Here is a 12,776-nt window from a genome sequence, read left to right on the forward strand (position 1 = left end):
ATTTTTATGCCAGACCAGGAAAGCACGGGAGTTTCACTTCCTGAAAGTACATTGGAAAAGCAAATTGGTGTTTCCAGTCGACATTGACCTCAAGGTCACTGTTACTGACACCAGATGTGAGATCTCGATATTTTATTAATTGTTTTAGCTTCCACCAGCTGTCAGAGCATTAGCCTGGTCTGGATTATTAATGCAGTGACTCTTCCAAAACAGCACCATCTCCACATGGGGGCCTATCGGACATCGCACTGAGCAGGATATTTCTGTGCTGCTTGACAGCTCTGTTAAAAAGAACTCCCAATTTGACTACCGTGATGAGACTGAAGGGGGTTGTAATTGGTCAGATTGTAATTATTCCCCGCTTAGGAACTGGACATAGCTGAGTAACGTTCCACATTGCCGGGGAGATGTCAGATTTGGAGCTGCAATGAAACAGCTTCCACAGGAACACGGCTTGTTGAGGAGCACAAGTCTTCAATCCTATTGCAGGAATGGTGTCAGGACCCATTGCCTTTGTCATATCTACTGTGTTCAGCTGTTTCTTCATGTCACGTACAGCGAATCGAATTGGTTGAAGACTGGCATCTATGATTCTGTGGGCATCATGATGACGGTGAGTTGAATCATCGACTCAAACCCGTGACTAGGATGGTACAGATACTATTTCCCTGTTTTATACACTGATGTGCTGAGCTGATTCATTGATAGAATGGTAATTATTGTTGAGCCCACTCCACCCGTTAGTTGTTTAATCGTCTATCACAATATTTGGCCGGATGTGAAAGGCTGCAGTGGTGTCATCTGGGTGTATTGACCTTGTGACAATTTCTTTCTCCTGACTATACGATTTGGTTTCATTTGATTTGATAGGATTCATTGTCGCATGTATCTAAGTAGAGTGAAACTCTTTGTTTATACACAGTTCTGGCAGATCATAGTGAGAGTTGGAGCTGCCTTTTTTTAGAGACATGGAGTGGTGGAAATGTAAAAGTGTATTTCAGCTGTCTTTTTGTGAGGGACCACAAAATAGCCAGAAATTAAAATAGATTGCTTCAGCATTAGTGAAAAAAGGACCTTTGAGAAGGAAATAATTCCAAGGCCAAAGAAAGGATAATCTGATTCGCAAGGTTCTGAAACATGCCAATATAGTGATAAAGAGGGTTCTTCTTTTTGAAAAATTGATGATTTGTCACAGAACACAGATGAAATAATGAAATTGTAGCACAAAAACTTTGAAGACTCACTACAAAAAGTAACTTACTCTGATCTCAGTAAGGATTCTTTTCATCCACAAAAACAGTAACTCAAGGTGTCTTTCAGAAGCAAGCTGCGCCTTTGAAACTGTTTACAATAGTAATAAGTTCGAGTTAAATATTTGGTAAATAATTATGGACACAGATTTCAATGTAAATTATGAAACCTTAAATAGATGCCTGGCATGTCTTGTCTAATTCACTAAGAAAAAAGTTAACAGTAGAAATAATAATACTATTATGAATTTTGTATCAGAATCAGCTTTTTAATGTAAAATGTGATAACGGAATTTGATAGCCTGCCCAATGGAGAATAGAATTCATGCAATCATTCAAAATAAGCAATGAGGGGTATGACTCAAAAGAGCACAGCGACTATCTGTGGAATGCATTATAGAAAGATCCCAAGGACGAGAGACAAGAAAAATCGTTAAACATCCGAAATAAATAAGAAGCTCGGGCTGTCCCTGGGAGTGTCCATCATTGATCAGTTGTTTTATAAGATTGGTTCTGCAGAAGGGGAGTGGAGGGTACACTGACAAGGTTGTGTACGATCATTGCAACAAAGAACATATAAAAATACTGATGTTTTCCTGTAAAACCAAAGTGCGTCATTGATTTACCTTCTGAATCTTAGCTAAAGGTTAAGGAAATGATTGTCTTCTCATGTCAAAGCCAGATTCGAGGAAGATCCTTTGGTATTCTCCCAGCATTAACTCGGTTTTGCTTGAATTAAAGTCCATTCCGTGCCTGTGCCCTGTCTGCCTCCAGATTCTTTGTCCCTAGCTGGGGAATCTCGCTCCTACAATAAGCAAGGAACATACAGATCATTTGGTAAAGGAAAAACTTAGACTGAGGCATACAGGCTACACCAGAAAGGGCATGCAATGGGCAACATCAATGTGAGCAAGATCAGCATTATTTGAAGTTAGAGAGTCCATTCCTCAGTTTAATAATGGGCTGGGAAGATGCTGTTCATGAGCCGCTGGTTTGTGTGTTCAAGCTTCTGTATTGTCTGCATTATGGAAGAGATTGTAGGAGATCCAGGGTTCGATGGGTCTTTGATCATGTTATAAGCCTTTCCGCGGCAGCGAGCTGTGTAAATGGAGACAATGAATGGGACGTTGGTTTCCGTGATGGCATGGGCTGTGCACACAACTTTCTGTCATTTCTCTTACTGTCCTGGGCAGGGCTGTGGCCACACCAGGTCATTATGCACCCAGATAGTTTGCTCTCAGTGGTGCATTTGTAGACATTGCTGAGGGTCCTTGTGGACATGTCAAATGTCCTGAGCTTCATTAAAAGAAGAGGTGTTGTTGTGCCATCTCGGCTGTCACATCTACATGCGAAGTTGTTTATAGTCACTCCAAGCAACTTAATGCTTTCCACTCTTTCAATTTCAGTTCCATTGATGCAGATGGGGGCATGTTCTCCTCATTTCTTTCTGAAGTCATTGATCAGTTGATTAGTTCTGCCGACGTTGAAAGAGAGGTTGCTCTCAGTGCAGCACACCACCAAGTCCTCTATTTCCGTTCCGTATTTTGACTTGCCATCATTACATACCTGTCCTACTATGATGGTGTCATCAGTGAACATGTAGATGGCATTCGTTCAAAATTTGTCAATACTGTCGTGGGTGAACAGGGCTATAGTAGGGGGCTGAGGACACATCCTTTGGGATTTCAGTGTTGAATTGTATCATGGAAGAGACACACTCACCTATTTTCAATGATTGTGTACTCTAGGACAGGACGCTGAGGATCCAACTTCAGAGGGCGGAGCCAAGGCTAAGGTCAGGGAGTTTTGTGATCAGTCTGAAGGGAATAATGGTGTTGAAGGGGAACCTATAGTAAATGAGCAGGAATCTGACGTGGGTGTCCTTGTTGTCGAGCTGTTCCAGGAATATGGCATCCGCTGTGGACCCATTCCACTGGTAGGAAAATTGTAGGCGATTAAGGCAGGCTGGGAAACTGGAATTGATGTGGGCCATGACTAGCCTATCGAAGCACTTCATGCCACCCATCAGTCCCAGCTTCTCCAACCTCCCCCTATGACTCAGACCCTTGAGTCTTGGCAACATCCTTGTAAAGTTCCAGTTTAATACCATCCTTCCTATAGCAAGGTGATCAACCTCAACTATATGTTGACCTTGGAAATATTTGCAACTGTAAGTTTTACTCTGCTGTCAATTATTATGCTCCTGTGATATTATATTATTCTTTGTGTTATTCTGAAATCTTATTGTTCATTAAATCTTCTGATGGCAATCCATTCGGGTGAACGTTCTCCTGACTGCCTGAATTTGAATCAATCTATTTTGTTTGGGCAGATATTTTGAGGCCGCTGTATATCAGACAACAGGAAGATATCAGGAATGACTGTGCAGTGTGTGTCCTTTACTGGACCAGCTTGTCTCTCCAGGCACCTAAAGCTTATATTGTGGGTCAGAGTACCTCAGTATTGTTACATCCCAGAAGGAAGCTATTCAGCCCATTGTAGGTGCATGAGCATAGAACATTACAGCTCAGTACCTGCAACATCCTTCAGCACTGCCCACAGCCCACCGACCTTACTTCGAACTGTCAATTTACTAACTCATCCTTCCATTCCATCATTAAGGTCATTTTCACAAAGGCAAACAACAGTTGCCCCTCAAACATATTTTTACTTTATATCACTAGCGACTGAACTCAAGGATGAACATTCCCCATCAACTACCAACATCTGTCTTCTTTCAGCTAGCCAGTTTGTGATCCAAACCGCTAAATCACCCTCAATTCCATGTCTCTGTATTTTCTGGGAGAAAGCAAGGACTACCGATTTGAGATCAGAGTCTAAAGTGTGGTGCTGGAAAAGCACAGCAGGTCAGTCAGCATCCGAGGAGCTCGGTGAAAGTGAAGTCGGCAGATCAGAACCTGATCTGATTACTGATGAACGGCTTACAACCTAAACATCGACTCTCCTACTCCTTGGACGCTGCCTCATCTGTTCTGCTTTTCCAAAACCACACACTCCATATTTTCTGCAATAGCCTACCATGGGGGACCTATCAAATGATTTACTGAAATCCATATACCCCAGTTTACCCACATCCACCTGTTTGGTCACCTTCTCAATGAACTCAGTATGATTTGTGAGGCATGACATACCCATCACAAAACTTTGCTGACTGTCCGAATCAAATGATTCTTTTCTAGTTGATAATAAATCCTACCTCTTATAATCCTTGCCACCACTTTACCCATATCCAAAGTAAGCCTGGTATATAATTACCAGGGTGGTCTCTTCTTCATTTCTTGAACAAGGGGATAACATTTGCTGTCGTCCAATCTTCTGGCACTATTCCTGTAGACAATCGCAATGTTAAGATTCGAGCCAATGTTAGTGTAACCTCGTCCCTAACTTCTCAGAGAATCCTAGGAAGGGAACTTATCTATTTTCACACTCTCCATAATTGCTAACATCTCCACCTTACGAACCTCAATCCCATCTAGTCTATTAGCCTTTACTCTTTATAGGCCTCGATAGCATTGTCTTTCCAGTGTGAATACTGATTCAAATATTTATTTAGTTCCTGTCCTATCTCCTTGGACTACACACACAACTTCACACTACTGTCCTTGATTGACACTAATCGTAATTTAGTCATTATTTTATTCGTGACATACTGATAGAACGCTTGTGGATTTTCCTGGATCCTACTTGCCAAAGACTTCTCATGCTCTCTCTTGGCTATTCTTCTCTTTTTCTTTAATTCCTCCCAGGATAACTTACAACTCTCAAGCATCTGAACTGAGCCTTCACGTTTCCTCTTTACATAAGCCTCCTTCTTCCACTTGACAAGCGATTCAATTTCTTCAGTAAAACACAGCAGCCTCACTCGACCACTTCCTTCTTTCCTGACATGTATAAACGTATCTACGACACAGAGTAGCTGTTGTTTGAAAAAGCTCCACATTTGAATTGTGCCCATCCCTTGTAGTTTCCTTCCCCATTCTATGCATCCTAAACCCTTTCCTAACCGCATCATAATTGTCTTTCCCCCAGCTATGACTCTTGTCCAGCGGTTAACCTGTCCCTTTCCATCGCTAAGGTAAACATAAATGAATTGTGGTCACTATCAGCCAAGTGTTCACCTACCTCTAAATCTAATACCTGGTCTGGTTCATTACTCAGTACCAAATCCAATTAGGCCTCATCCCTTGTTGGCCTATCTAGATACTGTGTCAGGAAACCATTCTGCACACATTGTACAAAAACTGACCCATATAATGTAATTGAACTGTAGCGTTCCCAGTCTATATTTGGAAAGATAAAGTCCTCCATAACAACTACTCTGTTATTTTCGATCATATCCAGTATCATCTTGTAATCCTTACTCTACATCTCTGGAGGGCAATAGAGAACTGACAACAGGGTGACCTCTCAATTTTTGTTTCTAAACACTTCCCATAATAACTCAGTCGACTAGTCCTTATCAAACATCCTTTCTGCTAACGTAATATTGTCTTTGATGAACGATGCCACCCCCCAAACACTTTTAGTACTTTCCTTGTTCTTAATGAAGCATCTAAACCCGGAACCTCCAACGATCAGTCCTATCCCTGCTCTATCCTTTTCTCCAAAATGGCCACAACATCAAACTGTACAACTGCACAATTTGGAAACAGGGTGAGGTTAGAGGGATGTTAAACAAGGGTGAGTTGGATAGATCAGAAGACATCATGAGGGGCGATAGACAGGAACAGACAGAAAATGGAAGTTGTATTTAGAAATTCTCACGGACGGCAAGGCCTTTATCTATTGCCATACCATTTGAGCACTGTGCGGATACTGGCTGTGGTCCCAGGGCATTTATCGCCAATAATATCACAGAGCTGAGTTGCTGACAGTTCAATGGAGTCCAAAAGGCCAAGTGATTTTTTTTTACAGTGAGAAGGTGGTTTAATTCAAATAGACTTGGTGAACAGCAGCAGGAACTGAGAATCGTGCTCGATACTGAGATACTGCGCTAGAGAATGTCAATGAGGTGGATCACTGACAGAGGGGAAATCAGCATCTCAGCTGTGGGCCAAATAATGATTGAGAAATATTCCACATCACTTCCGTGGTTTGGTAATACACATTTCAATTTATGTAGCTCAATATTATGAGTGTAGCTTATTTCTTTGTACTTTCCATAGTTTAGTATGGACAGAAAATCATTTTGTCTTGTAGTTTGTGTTCAATAAACAGATAGATTTTACTCCTCGTTCCTCACTTTAAATGTATCCTTGAATCTGTTCTTCATATGAATATTAAGGGTAACATTCCAATACTGATGACTGGGGAATATTATTTTCCCTCAATCCTGCCATGTCCCCCAATTCTTTCTGTTTTCTGTCTCCTCCACAATACCATAATCACACTGCAATTTAAGTCCAGTAAATAATATTTCATCACGGTTCATTAACATCAATAACATCAATAGGACAGGCCCCATCTGCCTCTTTCTAAACTTGGAATAACAATCCGAATTGTATTTGTCACGTACAATTCTCTGTTAATATATCCATGCCATTTGTCTGTTATAACCCCACGTTTCTCAGACACACATTCCCTTCAGATCATGAAATATAATAATTGTTTCAATGTTTTATCGAAATTATGATGCTTGATCATGAATTCCAGGATGTATGTTTCCATTTATAAACAGAGACGCATGTTTACGTTCTGATAAACTTATGGCATTTCTCCCGCATCCAAGACAGATTGAATGGTTACACTCAATTGATCTACCAGCCTCAGGATTTGTTCCATCAGTCACCCTCGCACAGCCCACCCAGAAAATGACAGTTTGAATCATTGTTTTGAATTTTAATAAAACAATATTGAATGAAAGGCATTGGCTGGAGCTATTTGTTCAGTGACTGTGATTGATGTCAGTCTCTGTGGATCGTAAATGTGTCACTGGAGGGTTTGCCTCTTCTATTAGTTAAGGACTCAGTTTAATGTGTTATCCCAGCATGGGCGGGAGCATCATCGACTTGACTAACAGGGATCAGCAGCTTGAGAGACGGGAGAGGAGAGATCAGAATCTGAGAACATTAGACTGGAAAGTTCCAATAATGGATCAGAATATTACAACAGACAGGAGTTTATCCTTGGGTCTTTACTACCTTTCTCAACCTTGGATATCATTAGCATTAAGGATCGAAGATATCTTTTGGATTATTCAAGTTGGTTACTATCCCATCCTCGCTATAGTTGGTGTTCCTGGTAAGTCATTCCATCTGACCATGAAACTAAGTTGAACTACATTGCTGTTCATATTCAAATTTTAGCATTTCGAAGTCATCATTTTCAGATCCAGTCAAAAATTTTATTGCTTACAGATTATAACTAGCAAATTGCTATTCACAGCTTACTCAACAATACACGAGGAGAAACCAGACTGTTCTTTAACTCCATGATCTTTTTTCTCCATTTAGATTTACATTTCTACATATTCTCCCCAATCACCAACCCTGCCTACGACTACTATCAGGAAAATTCAGTCACCTTCTGAGCCTCAGTGCAACTTCTGAATAATCCATCATTTGTACCTTTGCTGAATCCAGATATAGCCGTTTCAAGTCTCTTCTAACTTTGCTTCCGTCACAAAATACTTGCACTTGAGATGGGTAATTTGTTCTCTCCACAGAATCTGTCATATGGACAGACAGTGCATGGTGCTCAAGTCATTGATTTATCATCAAGAGGCACAGAATAATAATGCTTTGGTGTCTCATGCAGAAAGTTGATGCAATACAAATGAAATCATCACCACTTGTTTTAAACAGAAGCCTATCTGTTTACTTCATGTCCTGTAGAGAAGTCGATGCGTCATCCTTCCCTGGTCAGTTCTCTGTGTGTCTGCAAACCCACAGCAGTGTGTTTTACTCTGTACTGACCTGTGGAACAGCTGAACCGGCTACTCAGTTCAGGATCAGCATAACATACTGGTCTGACCATGGCTGCACACATCCCGTGAGGGCAGAACAAAAGAAAAGATCGCTCCCTTCCTCTGCCTGATTTCCATGTTCTTGCAAATGATTTACATTCATGTAGGTGACCATTCCCTGTTTCGAGTGAATTCTTTCGCATTGAGTCTCTCTCTGAGAGTGATATTCATCTCCATCGGCACCTCTTGTGATGACTTTATTGATGCTGATGTACAGACGTAAGGAACTTCTAAATTCCACATCATTGGCAGTGAGAGTGAAGGAATGGCTTTTTACAGCACAGGAAACAAGCTGAGACAGCTAAGTGAGGGAACAGAATTATTGCGATCAACCCTGAGATTGTTGGTGAGATACTATTTGGGGTGTTGTGGGCAGATTTTCTCTCCTTTATAAGGAATAATCCTCTTGGCAGAAAGAGTGTAAAGGAGTTTCACCAGACTCATTGTTGGGATGAGTGTACCATCGGGAGTGCATGAGGATTAATCTGTAGTGCTTTGAGTGCTTTGCATCTTAAGGGGATGGACAGTCACTCCTTATATTCGAAACAGACAATGACATGGTGGTAAATTCCATGGCTTGTTTATTACTTGGTTTAAATTATTCTCGATAGTTTAAAAGCGTCTGGGAACGTCCCTCTCATCCCACGCCACTCCCCATTTAAAATGAGAGAGAGAGAGTCAGTTGTTGAGTAACCTCTCCCCACAATATGAACGTCATGTAATCCAGAGTCCCGACAGGAGCCTCAATACCTTCATGCTAAAAAAAGTTAACAATTCCCATCAGCCTCTGACCTCCATGGAGAACATGGGTCTGTCTTCAGAGATAGAAGATGCCTCTTTGAGACTTGGTAGAAAACAGTTGGCTTCCTTCCTCACTGTGAGCGAAACATATTAAAGTATCATGTTTTCCACAGTCAATGGAGCCACGAGGATCATTGTGGAGTGGTCTATGAGTGCAGTCTTTGCTCCATTGTTTTTTTCAGGTTGGAGCATCAATGACACCCTCCTCTTCCTGTATAAATGACTTGAGGAGCTGACTGGCCTCCTCCGGCTCCCATGAAACAGGTTCAAGGGTGTAATTGGGTTCGGCCTGTTCCTGTTTAACAGATTAATGTACTGACCAGAGCCCTGCTCTTCTTGGGGAACAGGCAACACGATTGAATGGGTGTCCCTCTTCTTTTTCAATCGTTTCGAAAGGCTGAACGGCTTCCACATTTCTGTGCAACCAGCTTGAGATCTGAATGAGCTCCTCTTTTAACTGTCTGGCAGTACTGATACACGAATGTTAATGACACTTTAACAGCATAAAACAGAATGCAGTCCAGGTCTTGCTGCACATGGACACAGAGACTGGTTCAGGAACTCAGAGGGGACAAAATGTTCTGAACTTTGTGTGATCTTCAGTGATCAACCGCTTCTGATCTTATGATGGATCGGGGTGCCAGGGTTGCGGGCGCGAAGACATTGACGTCGGAACTGAAGATGTTTGTGTTGAGGAAGTTAATCTGAGGATCTCATGAACAGATGTCCTGGAACTGAGAGGACAGTTAGTCACCGCCCACATACATCTTCCTTTGTGCTCTGAAAAACCCCATCCAGTGGTAAGGGTACACCTGATTCCCATTAAACTCAAATAAGTAGATGGTCCCGATGACACCCTCAGTCAAATACTGCCTCGATATCAAGGCCATTCACTCTTTCCTGACCCCCCTGCTTTCACCTCTTGTTCATTGTAATAGGTGACGGTCTGTGGATGAGGGTAGAGCAGTGGATGTAGTGTACATGGATTTTAGTAAGGCATTTCATAAGGTTCCCCATGGTAGGCTTATGCGGAAAGTCAGGATGCATGGGAGTGGGAAATTTGGCCAGTTGGATAGAGAACTCGCTAACCGGTCGAAGTCAGAGAGTGGTGGTAGATGGTAAATATTCAGCCTGGAGCCCAGCTACAAGTGGAGTCCCACAGGGATCAGTTCTGGGTCCTCTGCTGTTTGTAATTTTTATTAATGACTTGGAAGGGGGAGTCGAAGGGTGGGTCAGTAAATTTGCAGATGATACGAAGATTGGTGGAGTTGTGGATAGTGAGGAGGGCTGTTGTCGTCTCCAAAGGGACTTAGATATGATGCAGAGCTGGGCTGAGGAGTGGCAGATGGAGTTCAACCCTCTCAAGTGTGAGGTTGTACATTTTGGAAGGACAAGTAAGAATGTGGAATACAGGGATAACGGTAGGGTTCTAATTAAGATGTCAGGTTCTTTACCAAGAGAGTGGTGGGGGCGTGGAATGCGCTGCCTGTGGAAGTGGCAGAGTTAAAATCATTGGTGATGGTGTAACTGTGATGGTGTGAATGTGAGGGGGTCAGGGTGACTGTGATGGTGTGAGTGTGAGGGGGTCAGGTTGACAGTGATCGAGTGAGTGTGAAGGGGTCAGGGTGACGGTGATGGGGTGAGTGTGAGGAGGTCAGGGTGACGGGGAAGGATTGAGTTTGAGGTGGTCAATGTGACGGTGATGGAGTTAGTGTGAGTGGGTCAGGGTGACAGTGATGGTGTGAGTTCGAGGGGGTCAGGGTGACTGTGATGGTGTGAGTGTGAGGTGGTCAGAGTGACAGTGATGGAGTGAGTGTGAGGGAGTCAATGTGACGGTGACGGAGTGAGTTTAAGTAGTTCAGGGTGACTGATGGAGTGAGTGTGAGGGTGAGTGAGGGTGACTGTCATGGAGCAAGTGTGAGTAGGTCAGGGTGACTGTGATAGTGTAAGTGTGAGGGGGTCGTGGGACTGTGATGGTGTGAGTGTGAGGGGGTCAGGGTGACAGTGATGGTGTGAGTATGAGGGGGTCAGTGTGACAGTGATGAAGTGAGTGTGAGGGGGTCAGTGTGATGGAGTGACTGTTGGGAGGTCATGGTAATGGTGATGGAGTGTGTGTGAGGGGGTCTGGGTGACGGTAATGAAGTGAGTGTAAGCGGGTCAGGGTGAAAGTGATGGAGTGAGTGTGGAGGGTCAGGGTGACGGTGATGTAGTGAGTGTGAGGGGGTCAGGGTGAAAGTGATGGAGTGAGTGTGAGGGGTTCCATGTGACGATGATTGAGTGCGTGTGAAGGGGTCTGGTGCAGGTGATGGAGTAAGTGTGAAGTGATCAAGCTGACTGTGATGGTGTGAGTGTGAGGGGGTCAGGAAGTTGTTGATGGAGTGAGTGTGAGTGGGTCAGAGTGACTGTGATGGAGTGAGTGTGAGGGAGTAAGAGTGACGGAGATGCAGTGAGTGTGAGGGTGTCAGGTTGACGGTGATGGAGTGAGTGTGAGGGAGTAAGAGTGACGGAGATGCAGTGAGTGTGAGGGGGTCAGGTTGACGGTGATTGAGTGAGTGTGAGGGGGTCAGTGTGACAGAGATGAAGTGAGTGTGGGGGGTCAGGGTGACTGTGATGGTGTGAGTGTGAGGGGGTCAGGATGTTGTTGATGCAGTGATTGTGAGGGGGTCAGAGTGACTGTGATGTAGTGAGTGTGAGGGAGTAAGAGTGACGGAGATGCAGTGAGTGTGTGGGGGTCAGTGTGACGGTGATGGAGTGAGTGTGAGGGGTTCAATGTGTCGATGATGGAGTGAGTGTGAAGAGGTCTGGTGCCGGTGATAGAGTAAGTGTGATGTGATCAGGGTGACTGTGATGGAGTGAGTGTGAGGGAGTCAGGGTGACGGTGATGGAGTGAGTGTGAGAGGGTCAGGATGTTGTTGATGGATTGAGTGTGAGGGGGTCAGGGTGACTGTGATGGAGTGAGTGTGAGGGAGTCAGAGTGACGGAGATGCAGTGAATGTGAGGGGGTCAGGTTGACGGTGATGGAGTGAGTGTGAGGGGGTCAGGGTGACTGTGATTGAGTGAGTGTGAGGGGGTCAGTGTGACAGTGATGAAGTGAGTGTGGGGGGTCAGGTTGACGGTGATGTAGTGAGTGTGAGGGGGTCAGGGTGACAGTGATGGAGTGAGTGTGAGGATGAGTGAGGGTGACTGTGATGGAGCGAGTGTTGTTCTATGTTCTATGTTCTACTGTCCAGCCTCTCCTCCCCACTGACTGTGTCTGCGATCTGTCCCTCCTCCCCTAACCACACAAGGCAAACCAAGCTCAGTGTCTTTGTGAAAATCAAGGCCGGAGTGTGCAGACCTCCTGGAGAGGGGGAAGAAATTTTAAAATTAAACGGGAAAGGTGAGGTGATAATATCACTCAGTGGGCTGAGGAGTGGCAGATGGAGTTTAGTTTGGATTAATGCAAGGTATTGGATTTGGTAAATCAAACAAGAGCAGGGCCTATAAAATTAAAAGTAAGGCCTTTGGCAGTGTTGTAGTACAGAGACCTAGGCCGTCAGGTAGAGTTCATTAAAATTTGCATCTGATACAGAGAGTGTGGTTCAGAAGGTGTTTAAAACATTTGTCTTCGTTGGTCAGACCTTTGAATTGGGACGTTATGTTGTGGTTGTACAGGACATTGGTGAGACCTCTTCTGGAATACTGTGTCCAGTCCGGTCACCCTGCCCGCTCATTCCGTAGGCACACCATCCTCTGTGTGA

This window comes from Chiloscyllium punctatum, chromosome 43 (genome assembly GCF_047496795.1).
Source record: "Chiloscyllium punctatum isolate Juve2018m chromosome 43, sChiPun1.3, whole genome shotgun sequence".
In the NCBI taxonomy this organism is placed as follows: domain Eukaryota; kingdom Metazoa; phylum Chordata; class Chondrichthyes; order Orectolobiformes; family Hemiscylliidae; genus Chiloscyllium; species Chiloscyllium punctatum.